We start from the raw sequence: 16,253 nt of genomic DNA, 5'->3' as shown, positions 1-16,253 counted from the left end.
AATCTCTGGTGTATATATTTGTTACCAAGAATTGTATTGTAATCTGAACTATTGGTCCATCCAATGCCATGTTTATTGCAATGGAGTTAGTAATAACAGCATTCCGTGATCATGTCTGGATGTGTCCAGCAGCTGGTATATATGATGAGATTCGTCCTCTGAGCATGTGATATGTGGCTTTGGGAGGAGCCCATTCTGCAAAGCTCTATGGAAAATGAGAAACTTCCCTAGTTAGCATAACTTACTCTCCAAGCAATGCAAAGTCTTCTGCCTTGTTAGCCCCAGCCCATCTCGAAGGCTGTTCCCAACATTTGAGAATGCTTCTTTTCAACAACATGAGTAATTGAACCCTACAAGCAGCCAAGATGATTGATCTTTAAAAATCCTTTCCTGGGGCGCTTGGGTGGCTCAGCTGGTTGAGTGTCTGACTTTGGCTCAGGTCATGATCTCACGGTTTGTGGGTTCGAGCCCCGCATCGGGCTCTGTGCTGACAGCTCAGAGCCTAGAGCCTGCTTGGGAGTCTGTGACTCCCTTCTCTCTGCCTCTCTCCTGCTTGTGCTATGTCTCTCTCTTTCTCTCAAAAAGTAAATAAACATTAAAAGTTAAAAAAAAATCATTTCCTTTACTCCCTACCTCAGAATTACTCCAGACATGGAATACATAAAACATTCCTGGTAAGTCAAAACTGATGGGTCCTAAGCCTGTCTCTAAAGATGCAATTTCCTTAGGTGTGGGGTTGGGCCAGAAATCTGCATTTTTCGTGTGTACAGAAGTTAATTTTGATATAGATGGTCTAGAGCTCATCTGTTATGGGAAACTTCAAAATATCTTAGTTGGGTTTAAGAGCATTGTCTTTGGAATAAAACTGCACTCAGCACAAATCCGAGCTTTGCCCTTTACTGGCTCAGTGATCTAGGGCAATTTAGTCAACCACTCGAAGGCTCTGTTTCCTCATCCAGAAAATAGAGGTAATAACACCTGTGTCATAAGGCTGTCCTGGGGATTAAATAAAATACTATGTAAACGATGTTGAGCACTGGACCTGGTAATTGTACTTGGAGACCTATTCCTAAGGGAAAATACTTCAATATACATATATTTAGGTATATGAACTATATACGTGTATGTTTATTTATATAGTTATAATGTGTATGGATTAGAGCCACTAACATGTTTGCTGCTGTCTCATTATGAGGTTGGTTTTCTAGCACAAAAATAATGGAAATGAACCAAGAGGAATATTAGCCTTAGGAAAGTCAATGGTAGGGAGTTGAGGGAAATGAAGTTTAACAAACTATGAAAGAATGATACTAAGAGAAGACAAAAAGGTGGTAGAAGAGATGGTGGTAGAGGCAGTGGATGTGTGCAGATTTCACAACTGTTTTCAACTGTATGCCAGATAGTTGTATCCTGTTGGGTGGAAGTCCAATGTAGCTATTATGTTATTTGGAGATTAAGTGTGGTTTAAGGAGATGTGTGTGGGTGCCATGTTAACAAGAACTATAATGTGATAGCTGTTTGGTGTGTCAACTTGACTAGACTCTAGCCACCACTCTTTCAATCGAACACTAATCTAGATACTGCTGTGAGGGGATTTGGTAAATGTAATTACATTCCCTAATCAGTTGACCTTAGAGAGATTGTCCTGGTGGTCCTGGATTAATCAGTTGAAAGGCCTTAAACGCAAGCTGAGACTTTCTTCCAAGAAAGAAAACACTCCTGCCTGTGGACAACAGCTTCAGGCAATGCCTGTGGAGTTCTAGCTCACCTGTGACCTTCTCTTCCTGGCACCCTGCCCTATGGACGGGTTTAATGATCCCCCATTGTGTAAGCCAAAGCCTTGCACTAAATCTGTGTCCATACATGCACATATGTATATGTGTTCTTATGTATATACACACATGTCACATATAAATAAAAATACATGTATACAGTTCATATACCTAAATATACATATATATGTATATAATCTATCCGTATATCTGCCTATCTACCCACCTACCCACCTGTCTGTCCTCTCCAACTGCCTCTTCCTTTCTGGCTGTACCTTAGTAATATGGCTCTTTATCTTGTCTATGTTTTAGAAACTGGATTCAAATTAAAACTAAATTACATGGCATGTAAATAGCCCCCCCTCTGTTTTGTGCCCCTTTACACCCAGTGTCATACCAATGTCTAAAAGGAGAAAGGAGAGATGTATCATTCTCAGAAGTGAACAACTTTAAAGTGGCTTATTTTTTTAAACGGTTTTATAGGACGTCAGCTGGTAATTCTGTGATAAGTACTAAAGAAATAACAACAGTGCTTTAGATTTTCTTATCATCCTCTCTCTCAGTAATCGAAGGGGATTTACAGATTTTATCCTAATGTAACTCTGGAAGTATCTCTGTGAGTGGGTTAAGGGCAAGCATTTTTAGTCTTATCTTAGAGAAGCAGAAACTAGAGCACAGAGAAAGAATGAGTCTTTCTTGAGGTGACTCATCAAGTCGGCAGGTGAGACCCAACAGAACCTGGGAAATTAATTTCAAAACTCTCAAATCTACTTTGTCACCTGATCTGTAAGGTAGAGTTTTAAAAAAAAGGATGGAAGTTAGGACAGGAAGGAAGGAAAGAAAATACGTCACTTTGCTCAAGGAAGCACTGTTTTAAAGAGGTTACTCACAGGGGCACTTGGGTGGCTCAGTCAGGTAAGCACCTGACTTCGGCTTTGGTCATGATCTTGAGGTTCATGAATTTGAGCCTGGCATCAGTCTCACTGTTGTCAGATCCTCTGTCTCTCTCTCTCTCTCTCTCTCTCTCTCTCTGTCTCTCTCTCTCTCTCTCTCTCTCTGCCCCTCCCCAATTTGTGTACCCACTCTCTCACCCTCACTGTCTCTCCTCTCTCTCTGTCTCTCAAAAATAAACAAAAAAAAGAGGTTGCTCATAGACCATGGATTTTAAAGAGAGAAATTCAACAGGATATCATTAAAATATATGGGAGAAATGTAGTGGTTTGAAGAGTTTTCCAACTTATTGTGGAGTTAAAAAAAAAAGTTAACATCTTATTACAAGTATGTTTCCATTTGGGCCCTAAAATGCATACGGAAAGACATCTGGAAGAGTGTACACCAAAATGTTAAATATAATGTAGATAGATGAATTTCATCTTGTTTTGGCTTTTCTTGGCTTTTCTCTATTTCTTTATTGACCATATATGTGTTACCTCTATTTTTTAGTTTCTTAAAACAAATGTTGTATTTTTCTGTGGTGCGTATTATTCCGTTGAGATTAAAAGAGCCATTGGACACGAGGATCTTATACTTCAACTACTTCTGTGTGTCCAAGAATCCACTGGCAAACTTGATCAGTGTCAATTCCCCTGAGCCCCAGCCCTCCAGAGCTGCTGAGGTCTGGGAAAGGCCTCAGAAATGATAGTTTTAAGAAGCTCTTGAGGTGACTCAATTGGAGCATTCCAGGAACAACGCTTTGAGAAACACAGCAATATGCATTACTCCTTATTGGGAAGAAATCTCTTCTAAGGCTACGAAAGGCCCAGCGTATTAAATGTGAGTAGATGTGGGGAAATCAAGTGCATGTCACCTGCGTCTCCCTTCAAATAACTAAGTGCATTTTTAACACCTGTGAACACGAGTTGCTCTCAGGGCTGTGGCTTCAGGCCCCAAGGCTCCTCTGTGCACCTCTGCATTTGTGCCTGGCATACTTGCTGTCCAAAGTGTGGCCCACGACCGGCAGCTTCGTTATTACCCGGCAGCTTGCTGGAAAAGCAGAATCTCAGATCCCACCCCAGACCAACCAGATCAGAACCTGCATTTGAACAAGATTCAGAAGCCCTGGACTGGAACACGTACGGACACCAGAAATGACACCACAGGAGATTCAGAATCCCCTGTGGACAGACTCTCAACGGGCATGGCTAATGTTCCTTGACCACCAAATGGCAAGCCTGCAGGAGCCTGCCTCTTGGTCTGGAATTCAGGGGTTGGGTCAAGGACAACCTTCCTCTGTTGGATATGCCTGTTGTCTGTCTCTCCGTCCAGCCAGCTTCCTCCAGTGACCTCCCTCACCCAACCAGCCGGAGACCCAGAGCCTAAGGACACCCTTCAAAGCACAGCCCTGTGACTAAGCAGGGGGTAGGCTCAGTCCATTCATTTTCCAAGTCCCCTCCCTCCCGCCTTCTAGAAAAACTCAGACAGCTTAAGTCATCTTATCATCATATTAATAAATGTGGCAGTGTGAGGGCAGAGGGACAGGAAAAGACCAAGACAAAAAACAAACAAACAAAAAACCACACACACACCAACACACACGCATGCGCGTGCACGCACACACACACACGCACACACAAGATATTTCTTTTCTTGCCTTTCAGGATATGGCATCTACAGCATATTTCTTCCTTCCTATTTGTTCTCTTTTCTTTTCTCTTTTCCTTTTTAAATAGACACATTTCAAATGTCAGTGGGTGATAGTGGGGCCAAGTCAAATTGGATTCAGGAGACCAAATAGCTAAAAGGTTTGATCTTTGCAGCTGCTTCTTCAAGGGAGGCTCCAGGAGACTGACCAGTGGGGGACAGAGCCCCTGATACGCTCAAGCAGGCATTTATTGTGCTAACCCGGGCTTCCTCTTAGTTTAACCTTTATTTACAGACTCAAATCCAAATGGTTATGGGCTTGAAAAGAAAGTCCTCTTTCCCCCTCCTTCCCCCTCCCTCTCGCCTGTCCCCAGAGGGGATGGAAAAGAAACCAGGCAGAGGTTAAGTGAGAGAAACAATAAAAAAGGCAAGAGTCCTTATCTGAAATCTGAGTGACTGATGGTGAGGGGCAGTTCTGTGGCCAGTTTTCGTTTTCTTAACACCTCCCTCCAAAAATCCCAAGAGCCTCAGCCAAATTGGTCTCCCACTTTTCCACCAAATGGAAATTACACTCCAAACATCCCCTTGCTCCCAGACGGGCCAAGGCTAATCAGGTATCCTCTCCGAGGGGCTGAGTGTCCAGAGACAGCCCATATTTTAGCCGAGTAATTCAGACTTACTTGCCTAATGCTTTACTGAATCTTGTCATCGCCGCAGCCAAGTAAAAATTATAGCTGCATGCCGTGTGGGGCTATAAATCCTGCGGCTGCGTTCTCAGTCATTCCATATTTCAAGACAGGGAAGCTTATTTCTACAAGGCTGTTAACCAAAGCGACTGGGCAAGTAAGGGGAAAGTCGGTGTCTACCGTGGGCCCCTCACAGACGCATCCTGGAGACAGAGACAGTTGGAGGCACCATGTTTCCGTGGGGTTCGCAGCTGCTGCAGACCTGGGCTCCACCACTGCCCGGGAAAACAGGTGTGTGTGGCCCTTTCTGAATGTAAACAGGAGGTGCCTCTTTGTTCTCTAGGGAAGGCTGCATGGTCCTCCAGTTTAAAAATAACTCTAGGAATCATGGCAGCCTGGCCTCAGAGGGAGGGGGGCGGACACGAGAGGAAGGGGAGTGGGGGAGGACCTCCAGGCCACGGCATTCCCAAACAGGGAAGAGATGAGACTTGGGATCTGAGGGAAGGCGGGGATTTCTTGGGCAGAGCAGTGAGGAAGCCCGGGTGAGCCGGGATCCTGGACGGAAGGAAGTGTCTGGTGTGACCCAGGCCAGCCTTCCCCAGATCCTGTAAGGAAATGAAGAGGGCCCTCCCAGCTGAGTCACACAGCCCTCCCTCTGTGACGCAAGGCATGACTCTCCCAGCGACCTGATGCTAAAGAGAGGAAGAAAGAATAGGAAAAAAAAAAAAAAGGAAGGCGGGATGGAAGGGAGAGAAACAGAGGAGGAAAATAAAGAGAAAACCATCTGTTTACCCTTGCTTCACCTGGTATTTTCCATCTTTATTAGACCATGAAATCATTTTCCCCTTCACGAGATCTGTTATTATTACACCAAGTTTGTGGGGTTCCAAAGTGCTTTGGGATATTCTGCATCACATCAATATTCTTTTTTTGTTGCACATTTGCTCTAAAAAGTATAGTGGAATGTGTCACTTTCACCTTACAGAGTGGATGCCCACTTCCGTGGGTACCTTACTTTGGGTCACTTAGCTCCAATATCCTCAATAGGGTGTTAAATTTTCCCATAACAACCGCTCAGTTAAATAGCAAGTACTGACCACTTTACATTAAAGTGTGAAACACATAATGGACATCAAGGTATAAAACACATTAATTAATGTTTTTGCGTGCCCCATTTAATTCTGTGCGTAGGCTATTTTCGAGGTTAAATATTTAATTAAAGCCTTCTCCATTGACTAGAGGTGTTCCTCCTGAAAAAGCTTGCATGGCCCAAGATAGCAGACCTTGGCAACTCTGGCCTAGCTTTAGCCACTTTGAAGCTGTGTGACCTTTGACAAATCCACCTGCTTCTCTGGGCCTCTGTTCCTTTGGCCGTAGGATGAGAGTGTTGAACCAGATAATCTCTGAGGCCTATTCAGCATCAACATTTATATTTCAAACCCCTTGTCATAGCAAACCTCACTAACTGTTATTGCCTCTCTATGATCTAAATATTAGACTTGCAAAATGTGAACAGATTTAATTTACTAAAAGCCTCTAATCAAGACCAAAACCTTTTACTTAAACAATTAAAAAACAATTAGCTAGGGAAATAAAAACAATTTTAATTTGCTAAATGGGCTTCCTCCCTCCTAATAGATATGGACAAGACCCTAACTAATGCTTCTGACCACACGGAAACCACACAGGCATCGCCGAGCCTGTGGGTGGAGGCGCGGGTTGGCTCAATTTTCTATTAGAGAAGAGAACCGCGTTCGCATTAACCTCAGCCTTTTTGCAGTGATTCGTGTTTAAACATACACCTCATGTTTGCAGTGCTCAGTGCCTCCTAGCCATTGATCTATCCTTTTGCCTAAATATGGATGGATCCTGCACGAGCCAGACACCGTGCACATGTCTCCCAAACCACTCTGAATTCATGTGCCTCTCCATGAGACTGAGGCCCTCAAACCTGTCCTGACCACACGTGAAATACCCAAGAAGAGCCTTTCCAATTAATGAAATGTGAGAACATCTGACTCCAAATTCCAGTAGATATCACCTAGAAAATTGATCAATTTTACCAAACCGTCAAAGAGATCAACAGGCAAACCTTCTAGTTTCACCATTACTCAGTAGCAGTATAGAGAGTATATTTCATACATTGCTCTTATAGAAGAGTAATTTTTCCCTCAATTTGTAACACAAAAATGGAGTAGAAGCTTCCCGGGCTAGTCCCTTTTCCCTTGTGCATGTGTTTTAATAGTGCACAAGTCATTTCTCCCTTTGGGCTTTGGTTTTCCATCAATAAAGTCAAAGATTTGTGTCATCTCCATTTTAGAAACTCTTGGAGTTTGCCTTCCCTTCTCCTCGCAGAATACACATATTTTCAGGTTTCAGGTTCAGCATTAGGTCTCAGCTTTCGGGTGAAATGAGGATGGATTCTCTGAGTTCCCTTCACACTCTCAACAACACAGCATGATGGAGTGATTTCTCATGCAAATATTGGGAGCTGGGGCATCTGCTAATTTTTCTTCCTTTTTTAGTTTTTACTCTTCTACTTGCCTCCAACTTTCCTTAACTCTTCCTCTCCTTTTTTCCTCCTCTCTGGCCTACATCACAAATGTAGTCCAAAGAGAGCTGGGAGGGCAGATTTGACTCCCGACAACCCATATCTGAAGAGTGGCTCTGTATCTGACCAGGTTTGCGACCTGGGGCAAGTCCCTGAGGGCCTCTGAACCAGTTTTTGTGTCTGTAAAATGCAGATGGTACTAGCAGTCCTGTCTCCCAGCGCTTGGTTTACATGGAGTGACTAGACTCAGGTCTGATTCAGTCAGTGTTGATTTTTGTCATTCAGTTTGTCTGGACATGACTGTTGGATTGACCGTTGAGATGTCATTTTGCATGAGTAGAGGGTCATGAGATGTTGGGGTAGGAGAGAGGAGATTCGAGAGAGCCTGGGATGGGGAAGACAGCCAAGGGTCCTTGTCAGGAGTGGGCTCCATAGTTGGACCCCATGGAGGCCCATGGAGAGAGTGGTTGTAGCCAGCAATGGAATGCGAGCACACACAGAGCTCCTCTGGGGCTTGCCAACAAGACCCAGAATGAGAAGGAAAGAAAGGCTTCCTGATGCTTCTGCATGGAACACAAATCGCTTTTATACAGTAAGGCCTGAAGAGAACCCAGCAGAGCTTAGTCACTACAAGGATGGGCATTGAAGGGCATCTGAAAAGAGTACCATCAGCTCAGACATCAGCCTTCCCAGGGAGGACACCAGCGGTGTTGAGGAGCTACGTAAGCAGTGGACATCATCAGGTGGGCAGAAGCTGTACATGCACGGGCCCGGAGGGGAGCAAAAGGGCCATTTTGCAAGTCCTTACCATACAGGTAAGGGAGCCCACGCCAGCGAAACGAGATCATTACATTCTGTGGCCCATGAGTGTCACACATCCATGAGGCCTGAGGGATTTCACCCAACTGAATGGGGTGAGAAGCATGCTGGTCCCAAGCTAGATGAACATGTCAGCACATATAAACGGCATCCTTCACCTTATGAACCACAGCTATCACCTTTTCTAAACCAGATACCAGGATACCTGATGGAAATGTCAGCTTGATCGCTGATAAAGGTGACAAAAGAAACCGGCTGGAAGCTTCCCCCAAATCAGCTTGCTAACACTTCACCCTGAATTAGGTCAATGTGACCTCCTGGGTGCAGGCAGCGATGGGCAGCCTCAGTGTTCTCCTACAAAGAGAGCCCCCCCCGCTCAGGGTGGGAGCAGAGCCGGCAGGGATCTTCCTATATGTGGGCAAGTCCAAGGATGGAGGGGCTGAGCGGGGCATGCCTGGGCCTCCTTCCAAGCTTACAGGTGAGGGGAAGCAGAGAGCCAGGAGTGACACTCAGGTGACATTTTCTCTGCATAGAAACATGAAAGGGGGTGATGAAGTGCTCCCCCCACCAGCCCCATCTGGGGTCACAAACTCAAATGCTCACAGGGGGATAGTGCAGCTCTGTGAAGCGTGCTAGAGTGTAAGAACGTCAAGAGCAGCAGTGGAGAGACGGAGGATCTGGGAGAAGATGGGGACGACAGAGGCTGTGCGTGTGAAACAGGAGGACTCATGCCCCATCTATTTGACTCTGGACAATTACAGAGCCCAGTGCTGGCCAAGCTCCTGAGTTAGGGTTCTCTTTGAAACATGAAATCTGATTGTTAAATGATGACACAGGATTCGACCTCACACAACTCACCCAAGGACTGCCAGTCTGTAGCCTATTTTATAGCAACCAAGTAATGAATGGCCTGGGAAGGGGGACACCTTAGGGATAATGGAAAGCCAGGTCCGTAGGCCTTGCTCTGTCAGGTAAGGGCAGAGGAAAGAGACAGGGGGATTTCTCCAACAATAAACAAGGAGGAGTCCAGGGTGCTGGGGCAGGAAGGAAGGGTCTTTCAGGGACCCCCAAGCCAAGGGATCTGAGTGATTGCTTCATAGCCCCAAATGGCGGGGGGGGGGGGGGGGGGGTAGCCTTTGATCCATAAATACAGGAGGATGAAAGGGCTCCCATGGGGGAAAGAGGGAGAGCATGCCAGAATCTGCCTTGTTCTCCAAGCTCACACCCTCTACTGTCTTTAGTCCATTCAAATGCCTAAGGAGAGGCAAACCCAGAAGCCAATGAGTCACCCAGTCTGGGAGGACTGTCCTTCCATCCTCACTTCCCTTTTGCTCCCCTCCCCTCGCTAATTGTTTCCAGGGCTACAGCTGGGGGCAGACGCTGTCCAAAGGCCTGTTCTGTTCCTCCCTCCCCTCTGGAACAGGCCTCACAGTCTGTCCTGTGTCGCTAGTGCCCATTCATCTGGAACTGGCTGTTCCCAGCCCCAGCTAAAAAGGCCTTTCATCCACTCATTATCTCTCCACCAAAACCTCACATGGGAAGAGACTTCAAAGTGCCACAACCAAGTTTGATTTCCAGTCTGCGGCAGCTCTCCCGCTAGCAGAGGCAGGAAGGAAAGTAGCCCCACTGTACTCAGGTCCTACCTCTGCCGGTGCGGTTGTCATCCGCCGGTGGTAATTCCCAGTCTGCTGTGTTCCTTCCCCTTTTGGATCCCTCCATGATTGTGTCTATTAGAGAAACAAAGGCTTCAAAGGAAGACTCTTTCACAGTCCCAAATTGCCCCCTCGCTCTGGTGAGAATCCCCTTTTAGTGGCATAGCTGAAATGCTCTGTCTTCAAAGCTCCCAGTGGGTTGGATCTTGAAACCAAGAGGCCCCTGGCAAAGCTTCTGGATTTCTCCATCTTCTTCTCCTCCTCCTATGATTTCATTCCTGATCAGAACCACATTTCTAAGGGTAAATCTAAAATGAGGCTCTGCACTCTGAAAAACAGTGTGGAGATTCCTTAAAAAAATTAAAAGCAGACCTCCCCTACAACCCAGCAATAGCACTACTAGGAAATTACCCAAGGGATACAGGAGTGCTGATGCATAGGGGCCCATGTGCCCCAATGTTTATAGCAGTGCGTTCAACAATAGCCAGATTATGGGAAAAGCCTAAATGTCCATCAACTGATGAACAGATAAAGAAGATGTGATTTATCTGTACAATGAAATACTACTCAGCAACGAGAAAGAATGAAATCCTGCCATTTGTAGCAAAGTGGGTGGAACTGGAGGGTATTATGCTGAGTGGAATAAGTCAGTCAGAGAAGGACAGATACCATATGTTTTTACTCACATGTGGATCTTAAGAAACTTAACAGAAGACCATGGGGGAGGGTAAGAGGAAAAATAAGTTACAGAGAGGGAGGAAGGCAACCCATAAGAGACTCTTAAATACTGAGAACAAACTGAGGGTGGATTGGGGGGTGGGGGAGAGGGGAAAATGGGTGCTGGGCATTGAGGTGGGCACTTGTTGGGATGAGCACTAAGTGTTTGTTGTATGTAAGCCAATGTGATAATAAAATAAAATAAAATAAAATAGAGCTCTGAACAGCAACTGGAATGGCAAAATGGCCATTTCACCATCTTGATCCTAAGGGTTATGCAAATGCCACGTGGTCTATTATGTTCAGCTGGTTTTTAAATTGAGGTTGGGATAAACTTTTTCAATTTATGGGTCTTTGAAAATGTATAGTGCAGTCCTCAAGTCCAATCAGAACCAAATATAAACTAGGGTTTCTTTTTCCTCCTCACCACCATCTCATTTCCTTGAGTGAAGGATGTCTAGGTTGGTTGGGCAATATCTCTGCACAGAAACACATTCCTAACCTGTCATCTGCCTCGACCAAGCATAAGTGAAAAGCCTCATGAAGCTTTGAGCATGTGCATACAAGCACATGACCTTAGGCCTGCTGGAATCTTAGGAACCCAACTTCAGACTTGTTTGGAATGATGTTTCCCAGCATAGGTAAACCAAGACTCTTAGGTAACTTGTCATTAAGAAGAATTTACCTCAAGAGCCAACCAGAGCCTAGGCTCTTGCCTTATTTCGTGTATTTACTTCCATCCACCCCCACCTCCAACTCGCCACCTTTCCCAAATCCTGTCCTAAATCTGGCCCTAACAATTCCTGCTTGGGAAAACCCACTAAAGTTGAATAAATAGCTCTCCCTTGCCATACAACAACTGATACCTGCTTCCAACACACGCTAAAAACCCCTCGAGTCCTAAGGGGATTCAGGGCTATTGCTCTCTGCCCATGGTGTCAACCCTCAGTGCTTCTTTATTAAAAACAGCAGCTCTGTCCCCAGGAGCCCAGTCAGGTCCCAGATGAGGGGAAGGTCCCAATGTCCCCATCTACTACCACCACCTCTTCTCTCACACCAGCCTGGATGACCTGGCATGCAATGATTCTAGAAGCAAGAGTAAGAACTCAGCTCTTAGCTGCAAGGCTTAGATTAACAACAGTGCCATGCGTTTCGTAATCTGGCAGTTGGTCTCTTTCTGCTTCCCAGTGGAATTTGTCCAAGCCCTATCTAAACCATCATTTCATAAGTTTGGACCCTCGACTTATGAGTAGTTCTAGAGCCTATGTTGTTCAAATAGGTGTGGAAATTGGGTATTCAGCTCCAAGATGGGTCTGGGGGCACTCAAAATCACCAGTCATATCTTGCACCATGTTTTGATAACCTTATTCAAAGATTTACATTTTTGGAAAAGCAGTTCATTTACAGAGACATTATAGGTTTAAAATGCAAAACGCTTCATGAATTTTTAAGCTAGAACTTGAGACTTGAAAGCCATTTTCTTGCTTGAGGCAGGAAATCCAGGCAAAGCAGGAAATCCAGGCAAAGCACCTGGACCCTCAGGCCAGCTCAGCAACTTTGCTTTACCCTCAGCATTAGAAGTTTAGGAAACCTTGATGAGCAAGATGATCATTAAGGTCCGTTCCAGCTCTTGGATTCTAAAAGTGCATTGCTTTTTTTCCTGGGGCTTATTCCTTCCAGAGGTGGGACAAAGACATTCCCCTAGGTGAAAGTTACTTCTGATATTCATGTTGTACCACCCTGATGGTACAAAGCCACCTTGATGGACACTGAAAATTGTGGATTCAAGGACTCAAGAAGCCTTGAATGGAGCATGTCCAAGGGTGGCTGGAACCAGGGCTCTGCTGTTGAAGAAAATCTAACAGCATCTCATGTGGATCTGCCACATCTACCTATACGACCTTGGGTATATCCCTTAACCTTGACTGTAGCTCAGTTTCCTCACCTGTAAAATGGGGACAATAATAATAGAATGCACTTCGTGGGATTCTTAGAAGTATTGAATGACTACTTATGAAGTGCTTAGAAGAGGCCACACATACCTCAAGTACTATAGGAGTGTTTATGGGGTAAATGAAATAAATCTTGGACCTGTTCTTTTCCCGAGATATTTTAACATTCTTAGTTCCAGCAAGAGCCTTCCCCTTACTGCTCCTCACCAGAGTTCCCAAAGCAATTATTATACAGATAGGATTCTCATTCCCCCTCACCGTCGGCATTTTTCCCAACTTACCCATCCATAGTCGGGTGGAGAATTTGCATAATAGCTCATGTTCATTATTAGTCTAAGCAAAGCTACCCATATCAGCAAGGGAAAGGTGTGTTTGACTTATAGATACTCGTGACAGGTGAATAATGGCCTCCTAAAACTGGCAGTATCCCAATCCCCAGAACCTGTGAATATATTACCTTAGATGACAAACATGATTAAGTTAAAGGATTTGAGATGAAGAAATGATCCTGGTGGGCCCAGTGCAATCACAAGGATCTATATAGGAGGTCAGAGAAGAGAGAAGATGCCACTCTGATGACTTCAAAGATGGAAAAAGGGACCACCAGCCAAGGAATGTAGGTGCACAAGCTGGTAATTCAAGGAAAAAGATTCTCCCAGAAGGAATGCAGCACTGATTTTAGACTTCTTGACTTTAGACCTCCAAACTGACCTCCAAAACTGTAAGATAATAAATTTGTGTTGTTTTAAGCCACTAAAATTGTGTTATTTTGTTACAGTAGCAACAGCAAAATAATACAATCCTGTCTACCAAAGACTTTTCTAGATAGCACCTGGAAAGTTCTCTCTGACCTTGCAGCAAGATGCCCAGAACAAACCATAGCCCAAGTGGAGAAAGAACACAACACTATTATTTTTAAAGGGATAGTTGGCATCACCCTCTGGACTCTGTTTTATGATCAACTAAGAACGGGATCTGTTCCCAGGTGGTCACAAATTGTACCTGCATGTGTTTTCAGACATAGCAGGACATTTGTTCCTTAGAACATGTTTGGAAGTTCTCCTTTTTGCGTTGTGCCATTTCTTCCATTATTTTCATTGACTCTTACCAAAATCTTTTGTTTGTCTTTTTACGTGTTTCTATCATAGTACTGACAACAAATATTTATCACAAGCCTTCTGTGTATCAGGCTTTATCTAGAGCATTATATGCACTCATTCATTCATTCAGTTTTCACTGTAAACTTTGAAAGCATATACTGCCTTTATGCCCATCTTTGAGATGAGGTCACTGAGGCACTGAGAGGCAAGTAACGTTCCCAAAGTGACACAGTTCAGAAGAAGACATGCCAATCTTCAAACCGAGACAGTGTGACTCTGGAGTCACAGCCTAACTGCTGTTATCTTGTCCTTCATTTCCTAAGGGCCAAAGACCCAGTGTTACTCTTGTTTTTATCTCCCTCGCTCTCACCACAGCATGCCTACCACATTTCTGGAGCACTTGCTATTGTTAGGGCAGAGGTGGACACTTCCACATATGTTATTACTTCATGTAATCTCTGTACTTCTGTAACCTCAAGGGCCTTGTCCAAGGTCATCTGAGTACCAAACTGAAAGAATCCACCCCCCAACCTCTTTCCAAACCACCATGCTGAATCACAGAAATGACAGCATTGGAATTGGAGCCAAAAGCCTTGATGGGAGCCTTAGCTCTTGCACTTATGACCAGCCGTACCCCTTGAGCCAATCTCTTCACCATTTGGGCCTGTTATTTCTCCTCTAAAATGGAGGTGATAAAACCTACCTTTTAGGGATTCCAGGCTCCTGCTGCATGGGGTTGGGAGGCTGAGCTGCTTCTGCTGGGCCAGCAGCAGGTGTCTGAGGCAGGCTGTGGGAGCAGAGCTGTGGTGGGCTCTCTCCCCTTCTCCTATGGAGGGCTCTCTGATCTTCCCTCCATGCCTTTTCCAAGCGGAACCATCATCTGACTGGGCGGGCTACAGCTTATTTCCTCCCCTAGAAGCAGCACCACATCGCCTTCCCCAACTCCCTTCCATTCCTTAGGTGCCAATTTTATTCCTCCTTCTGTCCACCCCCAACCAGGGTCTCCCTGCCACAGGCATTGGCAGCAACTTAGAACACATCACTGTCACATGGGGTGAGGGGCACGGGACTGAGGCCCTACCTGACCCATTTCCTTCTCTCGGTTCCAGACACCCATCCAGACACTAAAGGAGGTTTGAAGACTAAAGGGCTGTGGGACATTCTTGGTTGGGGAGGGAGGGGGCCCCAGTCCCTGGGAAAAATCATAATACAGGGTTTTGTACCTTTCAGGGCCCAAGGGTAGGAAGAAAGGAGGCAACCCAGAGTCATCTCCAACCCCAAGTCCAGGAGCCAGGAAAGCTGTTCAGTGACCTACCAAATTATTTAAATGTAATTCAGGATTTCAAATTGTTTAGTTCTCTGGGCATTATAATATGGAAGTCTACAGCTTGCTTTTTGGACGTCTTACTTTCAAATGCATTTTCCGTTCTCATTATATGTGAATGAAAATGGAAGATTGCCTCTACTGTACCAGGTAGATAATTCATAGATCCTCACTGACTTTTCAAGGGCAACTAGAATCCCTTAGTTTCAAGTGCTACAGTAGGAGCCATACTGTCTGGGTCAGTGCTTCTCTGTCAGAGGATTTACTAGAATCCCCTGGGGAAACTGAAGGACCTCCTAAAGCCCAGATCCCACCCTGACTAGTCCAATCAGAATCTCTGGAGCAGGTATGGGTATTTTTAAAAAGCTTCTCCACCAGTTTTCATGGGCAGCTAGGATTGGGGACTCTGGAATAGTGGCTGACAATTCAGTCTTTGGAACCAGGCAGACCCACAGGTATTACTATCTGTATAGCAATGGGCAAGTCACTTGAACTTCATGTACTCATCTATAAGGCCAATAGGTAGTGCAGCACTTCCCATTTTTTCATGTCCAAAACACAGAGAAAATAGGAAATGTATATAAAGCATCCCAGAGTAAGCAAATGAGAGAAGACCACCTTCATGGGTGCTCAACTTCCCAACGGCTGAGGGGATGGGTATCTGTGCATACTATGTTGTTCTCTATTTTTTTAATTTTTTTTAATGTTTTATTTATTTTTGAGAGAGAGAGAGAGAGAGACAGAGCATGAGAGGGGGAGGGGCAGAGAGAGAGGGAGACACAGAATTGGAAGCAGGCAGGCTCCAGGCTCTGAGCTGTCCTCACAGATCCCGACACGAGGCTCGAACCCTCAAACGTGAGATCATGACCTGAGCCGAAGTCGGAGGTTTAACCGACTGAGCCACCCAGGCGCCCCTATGTTGTTCACTTAAGGCACCCTGGTTGGGGACTTTGCAGAGACGAGGGAGGGAGGGATTTTACCAAGTCACCCCAGCATAGACCTTCAGATCTAAAAGGGAACTTTAAAAATGGTCATCATTCTCAGGGATTGCCTTTGGTCAAAATCAAACACCTGGCCAGGATATGCTTACCTTCTCTTTG

Source organism: Suricata suricatta, chromosome 3 (genome assembly GCF_006229205.1).
Source record: "Suricata suricatta isolate VVHF042 chromosome 3, meerkat_22Aug2017_6uvM2_HiC, whole genome shotgun sequence".
Classification (NCBI taxonomy): domain Eukaryota; kingdom Metazoa; phylum Chordata; class Mammalia; order Carnivora; family Herpestidae; genus Suricata; species Suricata suricatta.
This window is presented reverse-complemented; position numbering follows the sequence as displayed.